This window comes from Schistocerca nitens, chromosome 12 (genome assembly GCF_023898315.1).
Source record: "Schistocerca nitens isolate TAMUIC-IGC-003100 chromosome 12, iqSchNite1.1, whole genome shotgun sequence".
Taxonomy (NCBI): domain Eukaryota; kingdom Metazoa; phylum Arthropoda; class Insecta; order Orthoptera; family Acrididae; genus Schistocerca; species Schistocerca nitens.
This window is the reverse complement of record NC_064625.1, coordinates 136,511,436-136,538,151: the sequence shown is the minus strand read 5'-3', so window position 1 is coordinate 136,538,151 and position 26,716 is coordinate 136,511,436.

Here is a 26,716-nt window from a genome sequence, read left to right as displayed (position 1 = left end):
CTAACCTAAGGACAACACACACATCCATGCCCGAGGCAGGATTCGAACCTGCGACCGTAGCGGTCGCGGGGTTCCAGACTGTAGCGCCAGAACCGCTCGGCTACCAGCGGCCGGCTTACATTTCTCGTCTCGTGACCACTCTTGAAAATAATGTTGTTGTTGTTGTTGTGGTCTTCAGTCCAGAGACTGGTTTGATGCAGCTCTCCATGCTACTCTATCCTGTGCAAGCTTCTTCATCTCCCAGTACCTACTGCAACGTACATCCTTCTGAATCTGCTTACTGTATTCATCTCTTGGTCTCCCTCTACGATTTTTACCCTCCACGCTTCCCTCCAATAACTAAATTGGTGATCCCTTGATGTCTGAGAACATGTCCTACCACCCGATCCCTTCTTCTAGTCAAGGTGTGCCACAAATTTCCCTCTCCCCAATTCTATTCAATACCTCATTAGTTGTGTGATCTATCCATCTAATCATAAGCATTCTTCTGTAACACCACATTTCCAAAGCTTTTATTCTCTTCTTGTCTAAACAATTTATCGTCCAAGTTTCACTTCCATACAAGGCTACACTCCACACAAGTACTTTCAGAAACGACTTCCTGACACTTAAATCTATACTCGATGTTAACAAATTTCTCTTCTTGCCATTGCCAGTCTACATTTTATATCCTCTCTACTTCGACCATCATCAGTTATTTTGCTCCCCAAATAGCAAAACTCATTTACCGGTACTACTTTAAGCGTTTCATTTCCTAATCTAATTCCCGCAGCATCACCGGATTTAATTCGACTACATCCCATTATCCTTGTTTTGCTTTTGTTGATGTTCATCTTATATCTTCCTTTCAAGACATGGTCCATTCCGTTCAGCTGCTCTTCCAGGTCATTTGCTGTCTCTGACAGAATTACAATGTCATCGGCGAACGTCAAAGTTTTTGTTTCTTCTCCATGGATTTTAATTCCCACTCCGAATTTTTCGTTTGTTTCCTTCACTGCTTGCTCAATATACAGATTGAATAACATCGGGGAGAGGCTACAACCCTGTCTCACTCCCTTCCCAATCACTGCTCCCCTTTCATGTCCCTCGAATCTTATAACTGCCATCTGGTTTCTGTACAAATTGTAAATACCCTTTCGTTCCCTGTATTTTACCCCTGCCACCTTCAGAATTTGATAGAGAGTATTCCAGTCAACGTTGTCAAAAGTTTTCTCTAAGTCTACAAATGCTAGAAACGTAGGTTTGCCTTTCCTTAATCTATTTTCTATAAGATAATATCAAGTGGAAAACCCGTTTGAACTGCTGGTTTCCGCGCACGCGCGCAAAACAACTTCTGCTCATGCGCCGATAGGCGACGGTAAATAACGATTGCTTTTCCTCCCGGTGAATAAACCGTATGTCGAAATCGTAGCTTCGCCCTTTTTGCCGCTAGGTGGTGGCTTAGGTATTCCGGTTTTAGTTTCGCTGATTGAAATAGTACTGTCACTTTAAGAATGTTGCATGAAACGCGCGTAAGGTAACTGGTCTCAATGTATTACCATTGTTAGCTGCTAATAGTGGAAGAGGCGCACTTTGTTAGTGCTGCACATTTTCGCGATTTCATCTAAAACAAACGGCAGTATGGTGTGCACCCTTGGCACGCCAGAGTCACAGAATAAGCTAAGTAAAAAATCCGTGCTGTTCGCACATTTATTTGTGTGTAAAAGCCGAATTCGGAATTTTCCTTTGTGTGAGACTGTGTGTGCCAGATTCGTGTGCCGACTTGACATTCTGGATTCACATATTTTACTGTTGTCATCGCTTCTGCGTTGTTCTTATTGATTGTATCAGTACGCATTTTTATTGTGATATATTTTGAAAATTTTTGTTAAGTTACGAGAGTTTCGTCACAGGTCAAAATCATCTAGAGAAACGCTGGCTCAAATTGGTTGACCACGCATTGGAAAGACGTGTACCTTATAGAACAGTTCATAATGCGAGGGAACCTTCATGATATACAGTCACTGTTAAGGAACTTCTGAAGAAACAGGGATTACTGCATAATAGGTGTAAAACAAAGCGTAGGGTTGTAGACAGATAGATTTTGAATGAAACTCGTTTGGATGTCAAGAAAGCAATGCGTGATGCTTTCTATGACTACTGTAGCAGAATATTGTCAAATGACATTTCACAAAATCCGAAGAAATTTTGATCATATGCAAAGGCTGTCAGTAGCACCAAAGTTGGTGTCCAGCACCTAGCAAATTAGCAGGAACTGAAAAGAAGGTAGCAAAGCAAAAGCTGTTATGCTTAACTCAGTTTTCAAATGTTACTTTACAAAGGAAAACTCAGGAGATTTGCCTCAGTTTAATTCTTGTACCAGAGAAAAGATGAATGAAATAAATATTTGTGTCAGTGGTGTTGAGAAACCGTTGAAATCGTTAAAATTGAAGAATGCTCCAGGTCTCGATGGAATCAGTGTCAGATTATATACTGAATTTGCAGCTGAGTCAGCCCTTCTAGCTATAATCTGTCGTAGATCCCCAGAACAAAAAACGGTACTTGGAGAAAGACACCTGTAGGTCACACCCGTAGACAAGAAGAGTAGCAGAACTGAACCACAATACTACCATCCAATATCCTCGACATCGATTTATTGTAGAAATTTAGAACATATTTTGAGCTCTAACATAATGAGTTATCTTGACCGGAATGACCTCCTCAGTGCCTACGAGTGCGGATTTCGAAAACATTGATCATGTGAAACACAACTCGCACTTTTCTCACATGACACACTGAAACCTTTGGATCAAGGCAGCTAGGTAGAGGAAGTATTTCTTTATTTCTGAAAAGCGTTTGACTCTGTACCTAACCTGCGCATATTGTCAAAAGTATGATCAAAAGGGGTATCGAGTGAAATTTGTCACTGAATTGGGGACTTTTTGGTAGGGAGCACACAGCATATTATCTTGTAAGGAGAGTCATTGAGAGATGTAGAAGTAACTTCGAGTGTGCCCCAGGGAAGTGTGTTGGGACCCTTGCTGTTCATGTTGTATATTAATGATCTTGCAGACAATATTAATAGTAAAACCAGGCTTTTTGCACATCACTCAAATGAAGTACTGTCTTAAAGTAGCTGCGTTAATATTTAATCAGCTCTCGATAAGATTTCTACGTGGGGCTCTAAATGTTCAGAAATGCACTTCAGAAAACTAAAAAAACATAGTAGTCTCAATGAGTCACTGTTGGAATCGGCCAACTCATACAAACACCTGGATGTAACCCTTTGTAGGGATGTGAACAGGAATGATCACATAGGTTCAGTTATGGGTAAAGCAGGTTGTAGACTTCGGTTTACTGGTAGAATACTGGGGAAGTGTAATCAATCTACAAACGAGATTCTTTACAAATCACTTGTTTGAACCATCCTAGAATATTTCTCAAGTATGTGGGACCTTTACCAGATGGGACTGAGATGAGGTTCCATACTCCGGGGAGCGTAGGGGACGATGTGGGAGACCCACACTGACGTACTAGGCAAGGTCCTGGTGGAGGCGGTTCGCCATTGCCTTCCTCTGACTGTAGTGGGGATGAATGATGACGATGAAGACGACACTACAACACCCAGTCATCTCGTGGCAGGAAAAATACCTGGCCCTGCCGGAAATCGAACCCGGGACCCCGTGTGTGGGAACGAGAACTCTACAGCAAGATCACGAGCTGTGGACCAGATGGGACTAACAGGGGATATTGAATGTTTGCGGGGAAGGTCAGCATGAATGGTCACAGCTTTGTATAATCCGTTTGAGAGTGACACAGAGATACTGAAGGAACTGAAGACTTGTGAAGATGGATAGAAACCATCCCAAGAAAGTCAATTAACAAACTTTAAGGAATCGACCTTTCAATCGCCATGTTCTTTTTAGTGTTTAAAAATGATTTTAAATAATGCAAGGAGTAAAACTAGTTACACTAATACCATGTGCTATGCGGTAAAAAGTACAGTGCAGTGGTTAGCATCACTAGTTGGCATTATACTGGTCACCAGTTCAGACCCCACTACCTGTCATTTCTTCATCATTTTCTTTGGGCCTTTGTCCCACTTCAACAGGGGATCAGCATTGTTACTACAGATTTGGCGATGTTAGTGGCTGAAGGTGGCCGGATGCCCTTCCTCTCGCCGTGCCCTTCCTGTTTCCACCCCGTACTGCCTGGGATGGAATTACTGTATCCCAGCTGTCTGCGTCTAGTGTAAGCCATGAAATAGTGGGAACGTTTTCAAATGTCTGCGAATTGTGAAGCTGAGACAGGACACGGGAACCAGCCCAGTATTCACCTAGTGGGATGTGGAACACTGCCTAATAACCACATACAGGCTGGCTGGCACACTGGCCCTCGCCGTTAATCCGCTAGGCGGATTCGATCCGTGGCCGGTGTGCCTGTCCGAGTCCAGGTAGCAGCGCATTAGCGCCCTTGGCTAATGTAGTGGGTCAGACCCCACTACCTGTATTTGGTATTTATTTATTCTGGAAAATTCACACAATTTCTTATGTTTGTAATGTGTGAGGTGTGTAGTGTGTACAAAAATAAACTGAGAACTTGCTATAACACCTTTATTGCTTATTGTACAACATTTTAAGCACTGTTCCTCTCAAAATAGTATCCTCTACTGGCTATGTAGTGTTCCCACTCTCTCTTCCGGCTTTGGAAAGCTTCCTGAGATGCATTTTCTGGGATGAGGTACATGTCTCTTGTCACACTCTCCTCAGTCACGGTTTTGGTTCGGAAACCGTGTGCTTTCAGTATGGCTTTAAATTTGGGAAACAGGAAGAAGTGCAGGGGATAGGTCCGTACAATACTGTGGATGGGACACAATGGGCATGTGATGTTGACATGGAAGGTCGCCCAGGTTTGGGATCATTGCTGGCCAACATTCTGCTCTGTTGAAAATGCTTAAGCCACTCACACAGTCCTACACTCTCTCTCTCTCTCTCTCTCTCTCTCTCTTTCTCTCTCTCTCTCTCTCTCTCTCTCACACACACACACACACACACATATGCACGCAAACCTAGTGCAAATACTATGGAATATTAAAATGGTTCAAATGGCTCTAAGCACTATGGGACTTAACATCTGAGGTCATCAGTCCCCTAGACTTAGAACTACTTAAACCTAACTAACCTAAGGACATCACACACATCCATGCCCGAGGCAGGATTCGAACCTGCGACCGTAGCAGCGGCACGATTCTGGACTGAAGTGCCTAGAACTGCTCGGGCACAGCGGCTGGCTCTGGAATATTCAAAATTTGTATAAATATCTGTATCCTCTGTTTGGTTGAGTTGTTCTGTTCCAGCTGTGCATTGGTATTTTTCATAAATGAACTTTCAGTACAAAGTGTTGTATTTCATTGATGACCTTGCTTTCGGATTTGGACTCGAGTGTGGTTAAGACAGTGACTATATTTTCTGTTACAGGTAATACTTTTTAAGGTTGTGTGCAAGTGAACAAATGCAATATATGTGAAAACCTACAGTGGAAGGAGCCTATAGATTTATGACATCTGCGGATCTCTTTCTGTCACTTGATTTTCAGAGTAAAGAGAAAAATAAAAATTTCCTTGCATTTTCTTTGTAAATGAGGAACTTGTGGATTGCTGTGTGAGCATGTATCTCAGCAGACATTAAACTTGGCAGCCACTACAATCCTTTGAAAATCTCAATCTTTTCTGGAAAACAAAGAGGAAAAATTTTGAAGAAACAATTAACATCTTTCATAAATATCAGCACTCTTGAATGACACGTGACATAAATTTCTTATATGCTCACTGGAGGTAGGCATTCATATGACTGGACCTCCCTCCATTTACAGATAATTTTAAAACAGGACAGCCACAGCTAAGATTGTTATACACAATTGACTGACAAAATACAGTACAACAGGTGTTAAAACAATGCTTATATTTAAGCACCTGTTTTACTGTATGAATTGTCAATTAATTATGTACACTCTCTATTTGTTTGCAGAAAACATTGTACATATAAAAGTAAACAATATTTTCATATTTGCGGGTTGCATTTAACTCGAGTACCCTCTTTTGTACTGCCTAGCCTTGACGCAAGTGATGGTGTACTTTCTGAGAAACACAAAACATCAGGGATCACATTTATTAATAAAAGTTGTTACCTATCTTTGTTTACTTTTTTAATTAGTTACTTTTTCTGGGAGTAACTGTATGATTTTACTCTTTTTTAGCATGTGTTAACACTGCAGGAATTTCCTAGTGACTGCAGGCTCGCTTTTTTCATTTATATTGGGTTGAAGAGCCCACCAGTTAGTGGAGGAAGAATTTTCAGTACACTAGGTAAATGCATATCATTATCAGACTTCTTCCTGTTATGAAAATTTTTGGAACATATTCTTTTGATACACTTAATTTGTGATATTTGGAAGATGATTTGATATGGTTATGAAAAAGTTGGAGGTATTGTAATCATGCCTCAGGTAGTGTTGTGAGTATAAGAGCTGCCGAGATGTCTCTATAGACCAGTATGGTTATCTGCACCTAGACTGCCTCATTTGTCTCACTTAAATGTGCCAGATGTCTTCCTTTGGGACTTACAAAGAGTGTGGTTTACGAAACCCAAGAAGAGTTATTCTAATTTTTGATTGGCAAGATATGTACAGCATGTGAAGACATTTCACTGAACCAGGTATCTGTCAGCAATGTACATTAGTATAGCTACGTTGGAGACATTAAAAATTATTTTGTATGACTTAAGGCTTTCTGTGCATATCATTATTTTGAAATGTTAGTCGGTTGTAAAATTTGAAATTTTCCCGGGGAATCAACTGTTCAAAAAGATTTCGGACTTGCAGCCAGTCCTCGTAAACTTCATTGCACGATATTTTGACTGCCTAAGAAACTTGCACATTTGAGGACGGTGTTCAGAGGCAATGGGTACTTGACCCAGCAAAGTAACAGGGCCTTCTCAACTAGAGCCAGGAACTGGGAAGTGGATAAAGAGGAGAATGCACCAGCCAAGTCCCTAGCTTTTCTTCCCTTCGTTGGAAATATCTCCTTCAAGATAGCGAGGATTCTTAATAATTTTTATGTGATAGTGGTTTTTCATCCGCCTTCCAAGATTTCGGATTTGCTGGGATCGGTGAAGGATGATTTGTTACTGCGGAAGGCGGGAATTTACAAAATACCGTGTCAATGAGGTATGGGCTAAATGGGACAGACAACGCATACAGTGGAAGAGCGTTGTACAGAAAATCAGTGTTGCACTTACCTGCTGCAACCCAGTAAGTCTGCAGTTGCAGAACATTGTATTTCTAACGGGCATTCAGTGGAGTATGACAAAACTTTGATTTTGGCCACAGCAACAACTTTTTGGGTCTCCATTTTCAAAGAATATGTTGAAATACGCATTGCGGGAAACCTAATGAACCGTGACAGTGGTTACCAATTGAATAACGTACGGAATCCTGTCATCTCTGAAATTTGCTCGAGACAAAGACGCCAGAAGACTCCGATAGCTGCAGCCAGTGACAATACCGATGGCAGCTGAGTATTGCAGTTCTACCAGTGAGGGCACTGTCTCTGCGACTGCAGCACATGCGTGGCAGTACTATCAGCGCACTATATAAGATGGAGTGGAGTACGTCTTCGACAGTCCTTGTTTGGCTCACCTGAAGATGGCTGGCAGTTGTCCAGCCGAAAAGGTGAAATATTGTGCAATGAAGTTTACGATGGCCGGCTGCAAGCCGGAAATCTTTTTGAACTGTTAGCTGGTTGCTGTAATCCTAACGGAGCAATACTTTGGTGAACCAAATCTTCACTGTCTCCTCTCCAAGCCAATTTGATGATTAACTGCCTGATATATGCCTTCTTTCATACAGTCAATATTGGGCCTGCAGTACTCAGATGTGCCTCATCTGGCAAGGCCAGAGTGGAAGTGCGTGATTGGAAAACGAGCCGCGGACATCGGTCCGACTGACAAAGCTAAGGAGTTTGCATTAGCAGCGATTCACTTTCCCCGTAACTGTGGCGTTTTGACCGATGACCATCTGGCTGACCTATTGCTCCACGGCTTGTATGAATTGGGCATGAAAGTTCTAAGCTTCCTTTGGCACGAAGAGGAAAAATGTATTTTGTCGTACTAGCAGATAACCGTGCATTAGTTTACTCGTATTGAGTATGAAGGGGCGATCTGTTTTTATTTTTGTAGGAGAAGAAAAACTTCTTAGCCAAGATCACAATAAAACACTGTATCGTGGATGACTGGTTTCAGTAAACTATGTTTGCTATCATCAGATCTTCGTGCAGGTTATTATAAACATCTTGTGCCAGATGCACACAAAATCTTTCCAGTAAATCTCCAGATTCACAAAATATGTCATGAATGATGTGCTGGCACACCAAAAGTGAAAATTAAAATTGCAATGTACACAAATTGGAACAACATTGCATCCATATGATTGCACGCCATGCCTACTAGGGTGTCAGAAGACTGACTCATAGATCTTGGCTAAGAAGCTTTTTGGGATATTCCATGTAGAGTAGGACACACTTATGATATTTAAAAGTTTAAAATTTGGTACTTTTTATATATATTTTGAAAAGGCTGGACTTTTTACTGTATGGCAACAGTGGTTTGTGACCCATTATTGCTTTCCCTCCATAATTTGTAGCCATTTTTATAATGCCATATGTTTTTGATCTGAAGAGAGTGTGAATTATTGGAGAATTTGGACCTTAATTTAAACTAATTGGAAGGTAAGAATTAGCATATCATTATTTATATTGCTGTTACATACCCTAATGTATTGCAAAAAGAGTATAAAACTGAAGTAGCCTAGGTAATTATAGGTTGGGGTAAAAATATAATACAACAGCATGAACTTTCATGTAACATGAGTCACTTTCATGTACATGTTTATACCAAGAGAAATATTAGTGATAATTTTATCTTCTTTAGTGATTCACATCTTAGTGTGAATGTGTAACTAATATCACTAATAAAAATTTCCTAATTTCAACCAATATTGTAAAAACAGAAAATTAAATGTGTAACATGAGTCACGTAATCTGAGTCACAGTTGTATTATTTTAAGGTTAGAAGAAGAGGATGCCCTTAGCAGCAGCAGAAAGACAGAGTAGGAGGAGGGAAAAGTGAAAGAGTGAAGGAAAATATGAAGAATTTAAGAATAAGCATCTGGAAGAAGCTCAAAAAAGCCCGAAGAAGCAGAAACAAAAGTTTCTACAGTTGAGTCAACATAAGCAAGTACTGTTGTTAGAAGAAAGAAGAGCTGAAAATAGGGAGAGAGTTAGAAAACATACACAACATAAGATGCAAGATCAGCAACCTAGTAAAGCAAGTTCGTCGCCGTAAAAGTCACATAGTGCTCTGGATAAAGCCATGGCTCAAGTGCTGCAGTTGCGTAGATTAGCAAGGTGCAGTCAGCTATACCTGAAAATGTGAAAGTATTTTCAATCTAGTCAGATGGACCTGTCTCACAATTTCAAAACAAATATATTACTGCTGCTGTACCTCAATTTCAATCATTTCATAATATGGAAATTTATTGGAACTTATTTTGCTACATCCCACGGTAAAGGAGCTACAAATGGAGTTGTGCAGTTACGGAATGGCTAGTGGGGAACGCGGTAAAAAAGTGAAAATTCATAGTAGATGATAAATCAACTTTCGCTCAGGTAGCTGCAAGTACCACAACTATGCAGGTTTTTCATGTGTCTATTGATGAAATTCAAGGAATCAGTGTGAAACTTAATCTGACTCAAATACGAGGGTCACTCCAAAAGAAATACACACTATTTTTTTTTTTTAAATCCATCTTTTATTCTACATGTTTGAAAGTTTTACATTGTGTAGATACATACTTTAGGAACAATATTTTCATTTCTCCACATAATTTCCATCCCTCTCAAATGCCTTACGCCATCTTGAAACCAACGCCTCTATACCTGCATGGTAAAATTCTGGACCAACCTGTTGGAGCCACTGTTTGCCAGCGTGCACAAGGGAGTCATCATCTTCAAACCTTGTTCCACGAAGAGAGTCCTTCAGTTTCCCAAAGAGATGTTAGTCACGTGGAGCCAGATCAGGACTGTAAGGTGGGTGTTTCAGTGTTGTTCATCCAAGTTTTGTGATAGCTTCCATGGTTTTTTGACTGACATGTGGCCGTGCATTGACGTGCAACAGCAAAACATCCTGCTTTTGCCGATGTGGTCGAACATGACTCAGTCGAGCTTGACGTTTCTCAGTGTCGTCATGTATGCCTCAGAATTTATGGTGGTTCCACTTGGCATGATGTCCACAAGCAAGAGTCATTCGGAATCAAAAAACACTGTAGCCATAACTTTTCCGGCAGAAGATGTGGTTTTGAATTTTTTTTTCTTGGGTGAATTTGCACGATGCCACTCCATTGATTGCCTCTTCATCTGGTGAAAAATGATGGAGCCATGTTTCATCACCTGTCACAATTCTTCCAAGAAATTCATCTCCACCATTCTCGTACTGTTCCAAACGTTTGCTGCATACCGCTTTTCTTGTTTCTTTGTGAGCCACTGTTAACATCCTGGGAACCCACCTAGCAGAAACCTTTTTTTACGCCAACATTTTCAGTATTCTGCAAACACTTCCTTCGCCTATCCCAATGTAGCATGACAATTCATTCACTGTGATGCGTCTGTCAGCAGTCACCAATTCGTTAACTCTCTACATGTTGTTTGGAGTGTGTGCAGTACGAGGCCTGCCACTGCGAGGACAATCCTCAATATTGCCGTGCCCGCTTTCATCACGTAACCTGCTCGCCCACTGACTAACTGTACTGCGATCGACAGTAGCATCTTCATACACCTTTTTCAACCTCATGTGGATGTTTCGCACTGTCTTATTTTCACAGCACAGGAATTCTGTGACAGCACGTTGCTTCTGACGAACATCAAGTGTAGCAGCCATCTTGAAGACCTGCTGTGACAGCGCCACTCACGGGAACAGGTTGAACTTTAAGTTTGAAAACAAGCAGGAAGGATGTATCTTCACACTGTAAAACTTTCACACATGCAGAATGAAAACTGTATTTTTACAACAATAGTGTGCATTTCTTTTGTAGTGACCCTCGTATTTTATTCAGCACCATCAGTACCAAACATAAAAAAGCACTCACTGCTTTCACTACAAGAAAGGAGTATTACAAACATCTGCTGTCTCCAAAGAATTTTGCCACTGCAGGTCAACATACTGAAGAAACTATAGAAAGTGTGAAAATTGGAGACTGGTACAAAAGTTGGATATGGCAGTAACTTCAAAGCTGGAGAAGTACATGCAGTTTTTGGAAATTCTTACTTGATGAGTGCAATGGAGTGTGCTGGGCACTATTGGAAAAGGCCTGTAAAATGTGATGAAATTATAAAGAAAATTAATCCGCTTGATGTTGTCATTGCAAGAGGATATTTTCAGTTCTCTGACTTTTAACTGAATTTAAAGTTCATTTTCCCAGATCCCCCCCATGAACCATGGACCTTGCCGTTGGTGGGGAGGCTTGCGTGCCTCAGCGATACAGATGGCCGTACCGTAGGTGCAACCACAACGGAGGGGTATCTGTTGAGAGGCCAGACAAACATGTGGTTCCTGAAGAGGGGCAGCAGCCTTTTCAGTAGTTGCAGGGGCAACAGTCTGGATGATTGACTGATCTGGCCTTGTAACATTAACCAAAACGGCCTTGCTGTGCTGGTACTGCGAACGGCTGAAAGCAAGGGGAAACTACAGCCGTAATTTTTCCCGAGGACATGCAGCTCTACTGTATGATTAAATGATGATGGCGTCCTCTTGGGTAAAATATTCCGGAGGTAAAATAGTCCCCCATTCGGATCTCCGGGCGGGGACTACTCAAGAGGACGTCGTTATCAGGAGAAAGAAAACTGGCGTTCTACGGATCGGAGCGTGGAATGTCAGATCACTTAATCGGGCAGGTAGGTTAGAAAATTTGAAAAGGGAAATGGATAGGTTAAAGTTAGATATAGTGGGAATTAGTGAAGTTCGGTGGCAGGAGGAACAAGACTTTTGGTCTGGTGATTACAGGGTTATAAATACAAAATCAAATAGGGGTAATGCAGGAGTAGGTTTAATAATGAATAAAAAAATAGGAGTGCGGGTTAGCTACTACAAACAGCATAGTGAACGCATTATTGTGGCCAAGATAGACACAAAGCCCATGCCTACTACAGTAGTACAAGTTTATATGCCAACTAGCTCTGCAGATGATGAAGAAATAGATGAAATGTATGACGAGATAAAAGAAATTATTCAGGTAGTGAAGGGAGACGAAAATTTAATAGTCATGGGTGACTGGAATTCATCAGTAGGAAAAGGGAGAGAAGGAAACATAGTAGGTGAATATGGATTGGGGGGAAGGAATGAAAGAGGAAGCCGCCTTGTAGAATTTTGCACAGAGCATAGCTTAATCATAGCTAACACTTGGTTCAAGAATCATGAAAGGAGGCTGTATACATGGAAGAAGCCTGGAGATACTAAAAGGTATCAGATAGATTATATAATGGTAAGACAGAGATTTAGGAACCAGGTTTTAAATTGTAAGACATTTCCAGGAGCAGATGTGGATTCTGACCACAATCTATTGGTTATGAACTGCAGATTGAAACTGAAGAAACTGCAAAAAGGTGGGAATTTAAGGAGATGGGACCTGGATAAACTGAAAGAACCAGAGGTTGTAGAGAGTTTCAGGGAGAGCATAAGGGAACAATTGACAGGAATGGGGGAAAGAAATACAGTAGAAGAAGAATGGGTAGCTCTGAGGGATGAAGTGGTGAAGGCAGCAGATGATCAAGTAGGTAAAAAGACGAGGGCTAATAGAAATCCTTGGGTAACAGAAGAAATATTGAATTTAATTGATGAAAGGAGAAAATATAAAAATGCAGTAAATGAAGCAGGCAAAAAGGAATACAAACGTCTCAAAAATGAAATCGACAGGAAGTGCAAAATGGCTAAGCAGGGATGGCTAGAGGACAAATGTAAGGATGTAGAGGCTTGTCTCACTAGGGGTAAGATAGATACTGCCTACAGGAAAATTAAAGAGACCTTTGGAGAGAAGAGAACCACTTGTATGAATATCAAGAGCTCAGATGGCAATCCAGTTCTAAGCAAAGAAGGGAAGGCAGAAAGGTGGAAGGAGTATATGGAGGGTTTATACAAGGGCGATGTACTTGAGGACAATATTATGGAAATGGAAGAAGATGTAGATGAAGACGAAATGGGAGATAAGATACTGCGTGAAGAGTTTGACAGAGCACTGAAAGACCTGAGTCGAAACAAGGCCCCGGGAGTAGACAACATTCCATTAGAACTACTGATAGCCTCGGGAGAGCCAGTCATGACAAAACTCTACCATCTGGTGAGCACGATGTATGAGACAGGCGAAATACCCTCAGACTTCAAGAAGAATATAATAATTCCAATCCCAAAGAAAGCAGGTGTTGACAGATGTGAAAATTACCGAACTATCAGTTTAATAAGTCACAGCTGCAAAATACTAACGCGAATTCTTTACAGACGAATGGAAAAACTGGTAGAAGCGGACCTCGGGGAAGATCAGTTTGGATTCCGTAGAAATGTTGGAACACGTGAGGCAATACTGACCTTACAACTTATCTTGGAAGAAAGATTAAGGAAAGGCAAACCTACGTTTCTAGCATTTGTAGACTTAGAGAAAGCTTTTGACAATGTTGACTGGAATACTCTCTTTCAAATTCTGAAGGTGGCAGGGGTAAAATACAGGGAGCGAAAGGCTATTTACAATTTGTACAGAAACCAGATGGCAGTTATAAGAGTCGAGGGGCATGAAAGGGAAGCAGTGGTTGGGAAAGGAGTGAGACAGGGTTGTAGCCTCTCCCCGATGTTATTCAATCTGTATATTGAGCAAGCAGTAAAGGAAACAAAAGAAAAATTCGGAGTAGGTATTAAAATTCATGGAGAAGAAGTAAAAACTTTGAGGTTCGCCGATGACATTGTAATTCTGTCAGAGACAGCAAAGGACTTGGAAGAGCAGTTGAACGGAATGTACAGTGTCTTGAAAGGAGGATATAAGATGAACATCAACAAAAGCAAAACAAGGATAATGGAATGTGGTCGAATTAAGTCGGGTGATGCTGAGGGAATTAGATTAGGAAATGAGACACTTAAAGTAGTAAAGGAGTTTTGCTATTTAGGGAGTAAAATAACCGATGATGGTCGAAGTAGAGAGGATATAAAATGTAGACTGGCAATGGCAAGGAAAGCGTTTCTCAAGAAGAGAAATTTGTTAACATCGAGTATAGATTTAGGTGTCAGGAAGTTGTTTCTGAAAGCATTTGTATGGAGTGTAGCCATGTATGGAAGTGAGACATGGACGATAACTAGTTTGGACAAGAAGAGAATAGAAGCTTTCGAAATGTGGTGCTACAGAAGAATGCTGAAGATAAGATGGGTAGATCACGTAACTAATGAGGAGGTATTGAATAAGATTGGGGAGAAGAGAAGTTTGTGGCACAACTTGACTAGAAGAAGGGATCGGTTGGTAGGACATGTTTTGAGGCATCAAGGGATCACAAATTTAGCATTGGAGGGCAGCGTGGAGGGTAAAAATCGTAGAGGGAGACCAAGAGATGAATACACTAAGCAGATTCAGAAGGATGTAGGTTGCAGTAGGTACTGGGAGATGAAGAAGCTTGCACAGGATAGAGTAGCATGGAGAGCTGCATCAAACCAGTCTCAGGACTGAGGACCACAACAACAACAACATTTCCCAGATATCATGCTCTTAATATGTTTGATAGTGTTTGAAAAGTGAAATGTTAATGTTAAGTTTATCTTATCTGGCACATAACGTCATATTTTCATTTCTCTGCTTCCAGGAAAAAAGTTTTTCCAGCAAGAAATAGCAAGTAACATGAGTCACGTGCCTTTTTCAATATATTACAGTATTTCACATGATATAAATGTTTTTAGAAATCTGTAACTCTGTCATTTGAATGCCAGCCTAATATGCATTTTCTGTGATAAAAACCAGATCCATACTCGTATTAGGTTGAGGGCACTTTTGACCTAAAATGCACATTAGGAATGGGATGTCCCAAATTTGTAACATGAGTCACAACATAAATTACATTCTTGTTCTTTAATTTAAATGCTCCTCCCTGCTTAAATAACACTTCAAGATCTTTGCCTGAATAATGCAATTTATAATTATGACTTACAAAAGAAAATATGGGTTTATAGATTGATAAGTCAACATAATATCCTGTCTCAGATATTACAAATGTATCTTTATTAGTTTTAATAAGTACCAAGTAATTGTAAGATGATATGTTTAAAAAGAAAGTGCAAGGGGATGGTAAAACACTAGGATACTTAATTATGAAAGATGTTTAACTACTTTAAACACTTATATGTACTTGAGTAGGTTACTAAATAGCTTGTCAACTGAAGAGGCCTGTATAGGAATTACAGTGTGAACAAGTATTTATGCTGATGTCAGAGCTGAAGGCTCCAGTTGAGTATGTAATAGTATGAAGTTTGTCACTCTTAAGTCATAAATTTAAGCTAGAATAAGATACTCACAATGTAAAATTGACCGTGAGAAACAATTTTCTGAAATGGAGAACTAATAAAAAAATTACTTAACTGCTGGTGTAGATAAGCTAAATGTGCACTAGAAGCGGGATAGGTGACACCCACCTTCAGACACAATCTACAAATAGTATCTGGCAGTCACAACTGTACACTAAATGGCTAGAATGAAAGAACTGATAATCGGAGCTAGTATTAGATGAATGTGAGCCAGCAGAAATGGAACCTTAATGAAGAATAAAGACAAACAGAGAAAAGGCATATAACAGATCAGAAAATACTTTGAAAAAATCTTTGTCTTTAAAATACCTTGTTCATTTACCAACTGATGCAGATTTTTTTCTTTTAATTGGTAGAAATTTCAAGTGTCTCACATGCATCCAGATGGCATCCTTTAGGAACGTAATGACACATGCCAAGCTGCATCATTTATTGTCAGAATTTGTAAAATGATTCTTTCCTTAAGACAGTGTGCTTGCTCTGTATAGTTATCAGTTGTTTTCTGTAGTTTGTTTCTGGATGGAGTCTTCCTCTGCTGAAATTCACAAAGCTAAGCCCTGAGCAAAATTATAGACTATGAAACTCACCACTGATTGCGCTAAGCTTAAAGCCACAAGCGAGCAGAGGATCTGAACGAACACTTCATGTGGTGTAAACAGTTGCCATTCTGGTTGTTGCCATTGGCCAAGTGGTGATACTGAAGAACTTCTTCACAGAGAGGAAAGGATCTCAGCTGTTGCTTAACCACAAGTAATGTCCAAACAGGACGACTGTGGCATCTGGAAAACTGTCCTTTTTTTTTGCTTGAGGTGGGTGTGTTAAAGGAAATGGTGAGCCTGCCATTTTGTAATACTGGTTTTGGACTGATGCAGAGACTAAGTCAAAATCAGACAATTTGTTTTTGGGATTTTGTTGCCACTGAGCCCTGTGTGATTGGTAATGGGGGGAAGAAAACTGTGGAGAAATATGTTAATTGTGCACACTGGTACAAAATTCTTGGTTTGTTTTGTTTCGAGTCTTGTACTCATTTCGGAAGTGGACTTGTACTTTGGCAAAACATGCATGCAGTAACAATTTCTGTTTCTCCTTTTTTTTTTTCTCCATGCGTGGCTAACAAATTTTGGTGGTTAAAGTATGCAACAACTTGAGTTTTATTTCTTTCTCACATTCAGTGGGAAGTATTTGTTCTGTGCTAATATGAAATGTTTGTAAGCAGTAAGTCGTACTTTCTTAAATTGTGTGTCACCTTTTTGTTCGTGACTTATTTAAATACTTGGTTACAGCAAATACTGTAATTACAATCTGTACTATTTTTATAGTATTGTAGGTTATTCTGTTTAAAACATCTCCCATAATTACTTCACTTGACTAGGAATATCAACATAGATAATCGGCAACCAGAATTTTGTTCTGAACTACAATGTAAAGAGAGAAAGAGAACTCAAGTTTATTGCATCTTAATTTTTGTGTATGGACTGAGAAATTCAGTTCTTAAGGGTTGGTCCATCAGTGAAAACTTAAATGTTAAATGTTGTCACTTGACATTTTAGATTATGGTTTTATAATTATGGAGAATTTTGTTTAAATGAAAAAACCTTTGGGTGTTTGTAAAAAGTGGCCAATACACACACTGACATGGCATTACTTATTAACATAAATTAAATTATGGGATAAACTGTTGCAAAACCCAAAGAAATCTTTTTATGTGATTTGATGATGAGCTTATATATTTGCAAAATTCTCTGCAGCCAGATGGTGAATAGACATTGATGTCTTCAGTAAAAACTTCCGGGCTGAGACAATGATGTGTTTTGAATGCAGAACTTGGGAGTGCAATTACTTCTGCCTCTTGCAGTTGAAGAGGGTAGCTCCTGTATCTCAAACCTTATCTTGCATGATGCATTTAAACTTTGTGTAAGGTATAGAAGAAGGGTATCTCATTTCTCAAATGGAGACCAGATCTTTATTCTTCTTTATATCAGTTAATGATTGGATTCTACCATATGCCTTGTATACAATGAATGACTTTCTAGCAGCAGGTATTTTGAGAACAACGTGGTAATGATAGTACCAGCAATTATTTTCAACTTCTCTCGTTTCGGCTCATCCACAATTCTAACAGCATTTCAAACAATTTTTGGCCCCCTGCACAATTTTAAGGAAGATGTGAGCACGAGTGAACTACCACAGTGTTTGCTCGAATAGTCCACGGGTGTACTGCCAATCCACAGTGTCCAATGGGCACAATATTTCAGCAACCGGACATGTCGTCATCGTCAAGTCTGCTGATGAACTGAGCTCCTGAGGGCGGGCGGCCGTCTGAAATGCCCTCCCCCCGCAAGGCGTTCTCTCTGCGGTCCGTGCCTGCGTGTCGGCAGTCACTGAGACACTTGCATCGGCATCTGTGGTGGCGTCGGTGTAATTGTCTCGTCTGCCCTGGTCACCCATTTGTTTTCTTTGCTGAGCATCTTTTTAATTAGACTTAATGCTGGTTCCCATGCCTTGCTGAGGTTGTACCCGTAATCTCAGTTGATGAGTCCATCCCCGGTACAAATTTCGATAGCCTCTCTCGTGACGCTGCCCCACTATTTAGATGTCTGTGCCAAGACCCTGGTATGTTGGTAGTCCATTTTGTGATTTTTGGACTAACAGTGCTCTGCGACCACTGACTTGTTGGGGTACCTAAGTCGAGTGTGCCTCTGATGTTCTCGGCGATGATCTTCGATGGTGTATTCTGTCTGTCCAGTGTAAGTCTTCCCACACTGTCATGGAATCTGGTATACGAGGTATGGCTAGAAAAAAACCGGACTAGTAATGGTGAAACAATAAAACGAATGCAATAAGGCTGAAAGTCGCGTGGCCTGTCACGTGACTCTCGCTCCGCCTACTGCTCGAGTTTCATCTGCCTCCTGCACTCAGTCTGCCCGTGGCGTCTGTTTTAAGTAGTTGACGTTTTGTCTGTGCGTCGGAAAATGTTGAGTGTACAGAAAGAACAGCGTGTTCACATCAAATTTTGTTTCAAACTAGGAAAATCTGCAAGTGAAACGTTTGTAATGTTACAAAAAGTGTACGGCGATGATTGTTTATCGCGAACACAAGTGTTTGAGTGGTTTAAACGATTTAAAGATGGCCGCGAAGACACCGGTGATGACACTCGCACTGGCAGACCATTGTCAGCAAAAACTGATGCAAACATTGAAAAAATCGGTAAACTTGTTCGACAAGATCGCCGTTTAACAATCAGAGCAGTGTCTGAGTTAACAGGAGTTGACAAGGAAAGTGTTAGGCAGATTCTTCATGAAAGTTTCAACATGAACAAAGTGTGTTCAAAAATGGTTCCAAAGTGTCTCACAATTGAACAGAAGGAACGCCGAAGAATGATTTGTTCTGACATCCTGGAAAACATTGAAAGTGATCCCACCTTCTTACAAAATGTTATTACTTGCGATGAATCGTGGTTTTTTACTTACGATCCCAAAACTAAACGCCAATCGATGCATTGGAAAACTCCTGGTTCTCCACGACAAAAAAAGCACGAATGTCAAAATCGAAATTCAAGGCAATGATTGTTTTTTTTTTGACATCAAAGGGATTGTGCACATTGATTGGGTACCAGAGGGACAAACAGTGAATCAGCATTACTAAATTAGCATCCTGGCTACCCTACGTGAGCGAGTACGGAGAAAACGGAATGATTTGTGGAGAAAAAAGTCACGGATCCTTCACCAAGACAATGCCCCAGCTCACAGTGCGTTGTCAGTGAAGATGTTTTTGCCAAAACACAACATTCCCATCTTAGATCATCCACCCTACTCACCTGATTTGGCCCCCTGTGACTTTTTTCTTTTCCCTAAAGTCAGGTCAGCTTTGAAAGGAACTAGATTTGAGACTGTTGAAGCAGTAAAAGAAAAAGCGACGGAAGTAATGTATGGACTTACCGAAAATGATCTGCAGCATTGCTATGAACAGTGGAAAATTCATATGGAGCGGTGTAGAGACTGAGGAGGAGAGTACATTGAAGGAGATAACATGAAATTGTAAATAATTGTAAATAAATGTTTTTTCCAGCATCAGTCCGGTTTTTTTCTAGCCGCACCTCGTATGCTGGCCTTCCGCAAACCGAGATCGTCATTGACACATGCTCGTGTTTTATTGGGTGGGCAAAAGATAGCTCCTATTTGGTGTTTCCTCAATATTTGTCCTATTTTCCCCAATAGTGCGCCAGTATATGGTATATGGGCAGTGGCTATCTCTTCCTGGGGCAGAGAGCGCATCTGATCTGCCATTTTGAGTACCCGTTTTTCTGGAATACAGTGTTGAGGTGTTCCAGCTCACGGGGCAGACTCTCTACGTCAGAGATGGTGCGTGCCCTGTGCACTAGTGTTTTTAGCACCCCATTCCTCTGCGAAGGGTGGTGGCAGCTATCTGCCTGCAAATACAGATCAGTGTGCATTTTCTTCCTGTATACCCCGTGGCTCAGGCTGCCATCTGCTGCCAGGCTGCCATCTTCTTTTGACCATGATGTCCAGGAATAGTAATCTTTCTTCTGCTTTGGTCTCCATAGTGAATTTGATGTTTGGATGTATGGAATTCAGGTGTGTAAGGAAGTCTAGGAGATTGCCCCTTCCATGGGGCCAGATCACGAACGTGTCATCCACATAATGGAGAAAACAAGTAGGTTTCCATACGGACGCTGCCAAAGCTTCCTCCTCGAAGTACTCCGTATAGAAATTTGCAACCACAGGCAAGAGTGGGCTCCCCATTGCGACTCCTACTGTTTGTTCATAGTATTCTTCATTAAAGAGAAAATACACGGAGCTCAGAACGTGACAGGAGAGGTTGGTCATCTTCTCATCAAATTTCTGTGCAATAAGCTTATCTGACTCTCGAAGAGGCATCTTGGTGAATAATGAAACAACGTCAAATCTCACTGGGATATCTGAGGCTTTCAGCTTGAAGTTGTCGAGACATTTCATGAAATCCACAGAATTATGAACGTGATGACAGCCGACCACCCTCAGGAACTCAGTCGGTCAGCACACCTGACAATATGGCGACATGTCTGATGGCCTAAAATTTTTCCCCTTTGGACACTACGGACTGGCAGTACTACGGACTGGCAGTGCTGTGGACTGGCAGTACACCCGTGGACTGTTCGAGCAAGAAACATGCTGGGAGAAACCGAAGTACCGTACCACAGTGTTTGTTTCACTATGTATTTCCACCAATCATTATTCGTACAAAACAGCCTTCACAGGACAGTTAACGAGAAAAGTGTGTTGAGGTTTAGTGAAATTCTGCCAACACAACGGCATGATTTGTTTTGTTACATTAATTTTTGTAACATGATTTGCATCAGTGTCAGCTTAGCACATTTTTTTATGCGGAAAGTGCCGAAATAGTGCAGTTTAATATCAGACTGATAAAAAATAACAAGTCATATTTCATTTTCTGATATCCATCCACATATCTTCTTAGGAAAAATATATCTAAAAACAAAGATGATGTGACTTACCAAATGAAAGTGCTGGCAGGTCGACAGACACACAAACAAACACAAACATACACACAAAATTCAAGCTTTCGCAACCAACAGTTGTCTCGTCAGGAAAGAGGGAAAGACGAAAGGATTTGGGTGTTAAGGGAGAGGGTAAGGAGTCATTCCAATCCCGGGAGCGGAAAGACTTACCTTAGGGGGAAAAAAGGACGGGTATAAACTCACACACACACACATATCCATCCACATATATACAGACACAAGCAGACATCTTTCAAGACAAAGAGTTTGGGCAGAGATGACAGTCGAGGCAGAAGTGCAGAGGCAAAGATGTTGTTGAATGACACGTGAGGTATGAGTGGCGGCAACTTGAAATTAGCGGAGATTGAGGCCTGGTGGATAACGGGAAGAGAGGATATATTGAAGAGCAAGTTCCCATCTCCGGAGTTCGGATAGGTTGGTGTTAGTGGGAAGTATCCAGATAACCCGGACGGTGTAACACTGTGCCAAGATGTGTTGGCCGTGCACCAAGGCATGTTTAGCCACAGGGTGATCCTCATTACCAACAAACACTGTCTGCCTGTGTCCATTCATGCGAATGGACAGTTTGTTGCTGGTCATTCCCACATAGAATGCGTCACAGTGTAGGCAGGTCAGTTGGTAGATCACGTGGGTGCTTTCACACGTGGCTCTGCCTTTGATCGTGTACACCTTCCGGGTTACAGGACTGGAGTAGGTGGTGGTGGGAGGGTGCATGGGACAGGTTTTACAACGGGGGCGGTTACAAGGGTAGGAGCCAGAGGGTAGGGAAGGTGGTTTGGGGATTTCATAGGGATGAACTAAGAGGTTACGAAGGTTAGGTGGACGGCGGAAAGACACTCTTGGTGGAGTGGGGAGGATTTCATGAAGGATGGATCTCATTTCAGGGCAGGATTTGAGGAAGTCGTATCCCTGCTGGAGAGCCACATTCAGAATCTGATCCAGTCCTGGAAAGTATCCTGTCACAAGTGGGGCACTTTTGTGGTTCTTCTGTGGGAGGTTCTGGGTTTGAGAGGATGAGGAAGTGGCTCTGGTTATTTGCTTCTGTACCAGGTCGGGAGGGTAGTTGCGGGATGCGAAAGCTGTTGTCAGGTTGTTGGTGTAATGGTTTAGGGATTCCGGACTGGAGCATATTCGTTTGCCACGAAGACCTAGGCTGTAGGGAAGGGACCGTTTGATGTGGAATGGGTGGCAGCTGTTGTAATGGAGGTACTCTTGCTTGTTGGTGGGTTTGATGTGGACGGACGTGTGAAGCTGGCCATTGGACAGGTGGAGGTCAACATCAAGGAAAGTGGCATGGGATTTGGAGTAGGACCAGGTGAATCTGATGGAACCAAAGGAGTTGAGGTTGGAGAGGAAATTCTGGAGTTCTTCTTCACTGTGAGTCCAGATCATGAAGATGTCATCAATAAATCTGTACCAAACTTTGGGCTGGCAGGCCTGGGTAACCAAGAAGGCTTACTCTAAGCGACCCATGAATAGGTTGGCGTACGAAGGGGCCATCCTGGTACCCATGGCTGTTCCCTTTAGTTGTTGGTATGTCTGGCCTTCAAAAGTGAAGAAGTTGTGGGTCAGGATGAAGCTGGCTAAGGTAATGAGGAAAGAGGTTTTAGGTAGGGTGGCAGGTGATCGGTGTGTTTGTTTGATACCAATGTTTTAGTGGTTTGTTTGTGGAATATGTTATAGTCGTGTGCAGAATTAAGTTACTTATGTAGTTCATGGTAGGCATTCAGTTTTTATGGCAGATAGGAACCCTTGTTTTGAAGTAATTTTTCCATTGTCATCTACAAACAGTGGCTGACAAAAAGAAAGAGTTGGGAGGGGATCGCCAAGAAGTCAGGTGTTGAGATGATGTAGTGATAATAGTAAAATGCTCTATAATTTGGTATTTCAAACAAGAGAGGGAAGCATAATGTTACATAAAAACTTCCATCAAATTACAAGCTTATATAAAGTTAATAGTTGTTACATTTTTCACATATACAGATTTAGTTTTATATTTCATGATAATAACATATTGCGAAGTAATAACAAGAAGCAGATGGCAGTGGCATGCCATGTGAACAATGCATCATGTTCAGAGGTTCAAGGCATATGAATGATTCCTATAGTTTGTTCTGCATGACATCCTTCACAGTTTTCAGAAGAATCAAAAATGCTGGCAAATTATGGAACCTTCCTCTATCTTTGAAGGAAATTTTATCCACACATTTCTGGGATTGGGTTGATTTATGTTTCTTAACACACACTGCCCAACATCACAAAAGATTACTGTTTGGATAACAGTTTGCAAATACTTTGTAGTGATGGCACATTTTAAGAAGAGAACTGCTTTTATAAATGTCTGTCACTATATGGTCATAATGAACAGTGTAGCAGATGGAATTTCACTTTGACAATTATATTTTCATTTCATTAAACTAGGTATATACGAGAAAGATTATAAAATGAGAATAATTGTGACCAAGGAGGAGGAAAAAGGGGACCTCTGTATGTGCAACATGGGTCCTTTTACTCAATGTTTCCCAAAATGGAAAAAAAAGCTTTTGACAATTACCTGATGTTACTCATCATTCAGTGGTACAATGCAAGATTCTGTTTTCTTCTTTATTACTGTTTTATATGGATGCATGCTTTATTAAATTCTTCTGGATACATTTGGTTTCACCAGTCTGGGACAAAATTGTCAGTGGGCAGTTAGGACATGTAACACAATGAATTGTACAAATATGATAACTGTTAGTAGAATGCTGAAGTGAATGCTAATGTGCTGGTTTGGGCTGAAGGAATTAACATTTAATTTATATCATGGCTTTTAAATGTGTTTACAACCTCAAAAAGGTATAGGAAAAATTGTCCTCCACACTTCATCTGTTTGTATATGAAAAATACAAAATATTTTATGGTTACAATGAAAGGTTTGTTAGGCGTCCTTTAAGAAACAGAAAAATGCTGTATTTACTGACCACCCACCAGTTCTTGACACACATTGTATCAGTAGACTGTTGTTACCTCATGAAATACCATTCTAATGTCACATATGCACTTTCTTATTTGAATGATAATAATAATAATAATAAAACAAAAAAGAAAAAAAAAAGAAAACCAGATAACCGAACTGTACACTTTTATTTACCAATATAAACTGCATATATTTATAATAACATGAATCTCTGCTATTATTATTCAAATGGTTCTGAGCACTATGAGACTATTATTATTACAGAGGCATTTACAGTAGGAATGTGTGAAGTGAGGCCTAATAAACAAAAGGATATGTAATACATATGCATTTAGTATGTAGAGTACATATGTACACAGTTAATGCAGTGTGTATGATACAGCCTATTAAACAAAAAAAAAGTACACATGCATTTTGCATTACAGTACGTTGTTGTTGTTGTTGTTGTTGTTGTGGTGGTCTTCAGTCCTGAGACTGGTTTGATGCAGCTGTCCATGCTACTCTATCCTGTGCAAGCTTCTTCATCTTCCAGTACCTACTGCAACCTACATCCTTCTGAATCTGCTTAGTGTATTCATCTCTTGGTCTCCCTCTACGATTTTTACCCTCCACGCTGCCCTCCAATACTAAATTGGTGATCCCTTCATGCCTCAGAACATGTCCTACCAACCGATCCCTTCTTCTGGTCAAGTTGTGCCACAAACTTCTCTTCCCCCCAATCCTATTCAATACTTCCTCATTAGTTATGTGATCTACCCATCTAATCTTCAGCATTCTTCTGTAGCACCACATTTCGAAAGCTTCTATTCTCTTCTTGTCCAAACTATTTATCGTCCATGTTTCACTTCCATACATGGCTACATTCCATAAAAATACTTTCAGAAATGACTTCCTGACAATTAAATCTATACTCGATGTTAACAAATTTCTCTTCTTCAGAAACGCTTTCCTTGCCATTGCCAGTCTACATTTTATATCCTCTCTACTTCGACCATCATCAGTTATTTTGCTCCCCAAATAGCAAAACTCCTTTACTACTTTCAGTGTCTCATTTCCTAATCTAATTCCCTCAGCATTACCCGACTTAATTCGACTACATTCCATTATCCTTGTTTTGCTTTTGTTGATGTTCATCTTATATCCTCCTTTCAAGACGCTATCCATTCCATTCAACTGCTCTTCCAAGTCCTTTGCTGTCTCTGACAGAATTACAATGTCATCGGCGAACCTCAAAGTTTTTATTTCTTCTCCATGGATTTTAATACCTACTCCGAATTTTTCTTTTGTTTCCTTCACTGCTTGCTCAATATACAGACTGAATAACATCGGGGAGAGACTACAACCCTGTCTCACTCCCTTCGCAGCCACTGCTTCCCTTTCATGTCCCTCGACTATGCATAGAATTAATGCAAAAAAATCCTTAATTTTGGTATGTCAAAGCCGGAGTACTCACTCATGAGCAGCTAAGACACACTCTTGTTTCATACTAATTCAGAGACTGTTCTTTGTGTTGAGCAAGTTTCCCCACACTCTTCTGAAGCTGAGAACATCAGAGGCGAAGAATATTCTGTGGCACACTTTATTCATGTGAACCTAAGAATGTTGTCCGAAATTCTGTAAATAAAGTACATCCTCAGTTTTTTTCATAAGATGTAAAACACACACACACACATTGTTCTTTCAGCTCTTTCACTGTCACTAATTCAATGAGCAGCACGTGCACATCTCAGCAGCTATATCCCATTTACTGACAGACAGAGCAAAACATGGCAAATGACAGTTTATTGTCTATATATGCTATTATGTGTTATCCAGTGCGTCCCCTCTGTTATTTTAAAAGTTCAGTTTCTTTGTGGACAAATCTCATATATACATTCTAGAATAGTCAGTGTTTGTATAAGTAATTGTACTCTCTGCCCACTTCAGTTTTTCTGTTTTGGCTGTATCTTAGTGTTCTTAATAAATTAGCTTTCAGTATTAAGTGTCATATTTCACTGATGACCCTGCTTTCAGATTTGGACTCGTGTGGTTATGATGTGATGCAGATAATGATTTTAAGTTGTGTCTATGTGCAACTGAATAAATATGATATATGATATGCCATATGCATTGTACCTCAATTTACTGAAATGAATTCAGTGGCCTAGAAGAGTGTTTGATAGTATATGTATTTTTCAGGTGTACTGAAATTTTTGCACAACAGATAGAATCAGAAAATGATGAGCAAAGTCAAAAGACAAATACATACACATACCTTTTACACAGATGCAGCACTTGTAACTTACATGTTTACTCACGATTCTGATAGTTCTGGCCATGCCATTTCCTAGCTCAAAATATGTTTTGAATGAAAGGAAAACTCAGTCAAGAAAAGTAATAAGTTATGAGAGTGAAATGGGCAATACTTACACCCAGCTGGTGAAATGCGTAGTTATGCTGATAGACATAAAAGTGAGACACTCCATAGCCTTCAGAAACAATAGTCCCTTGCTTGGAGAAGGGATAGGTTGTAGAAGGATGAAAAGAAAGGACATGTCACTGAGACCCCATGATAAGAAAGTGACAGAGACACCTTTAGTGAGGACA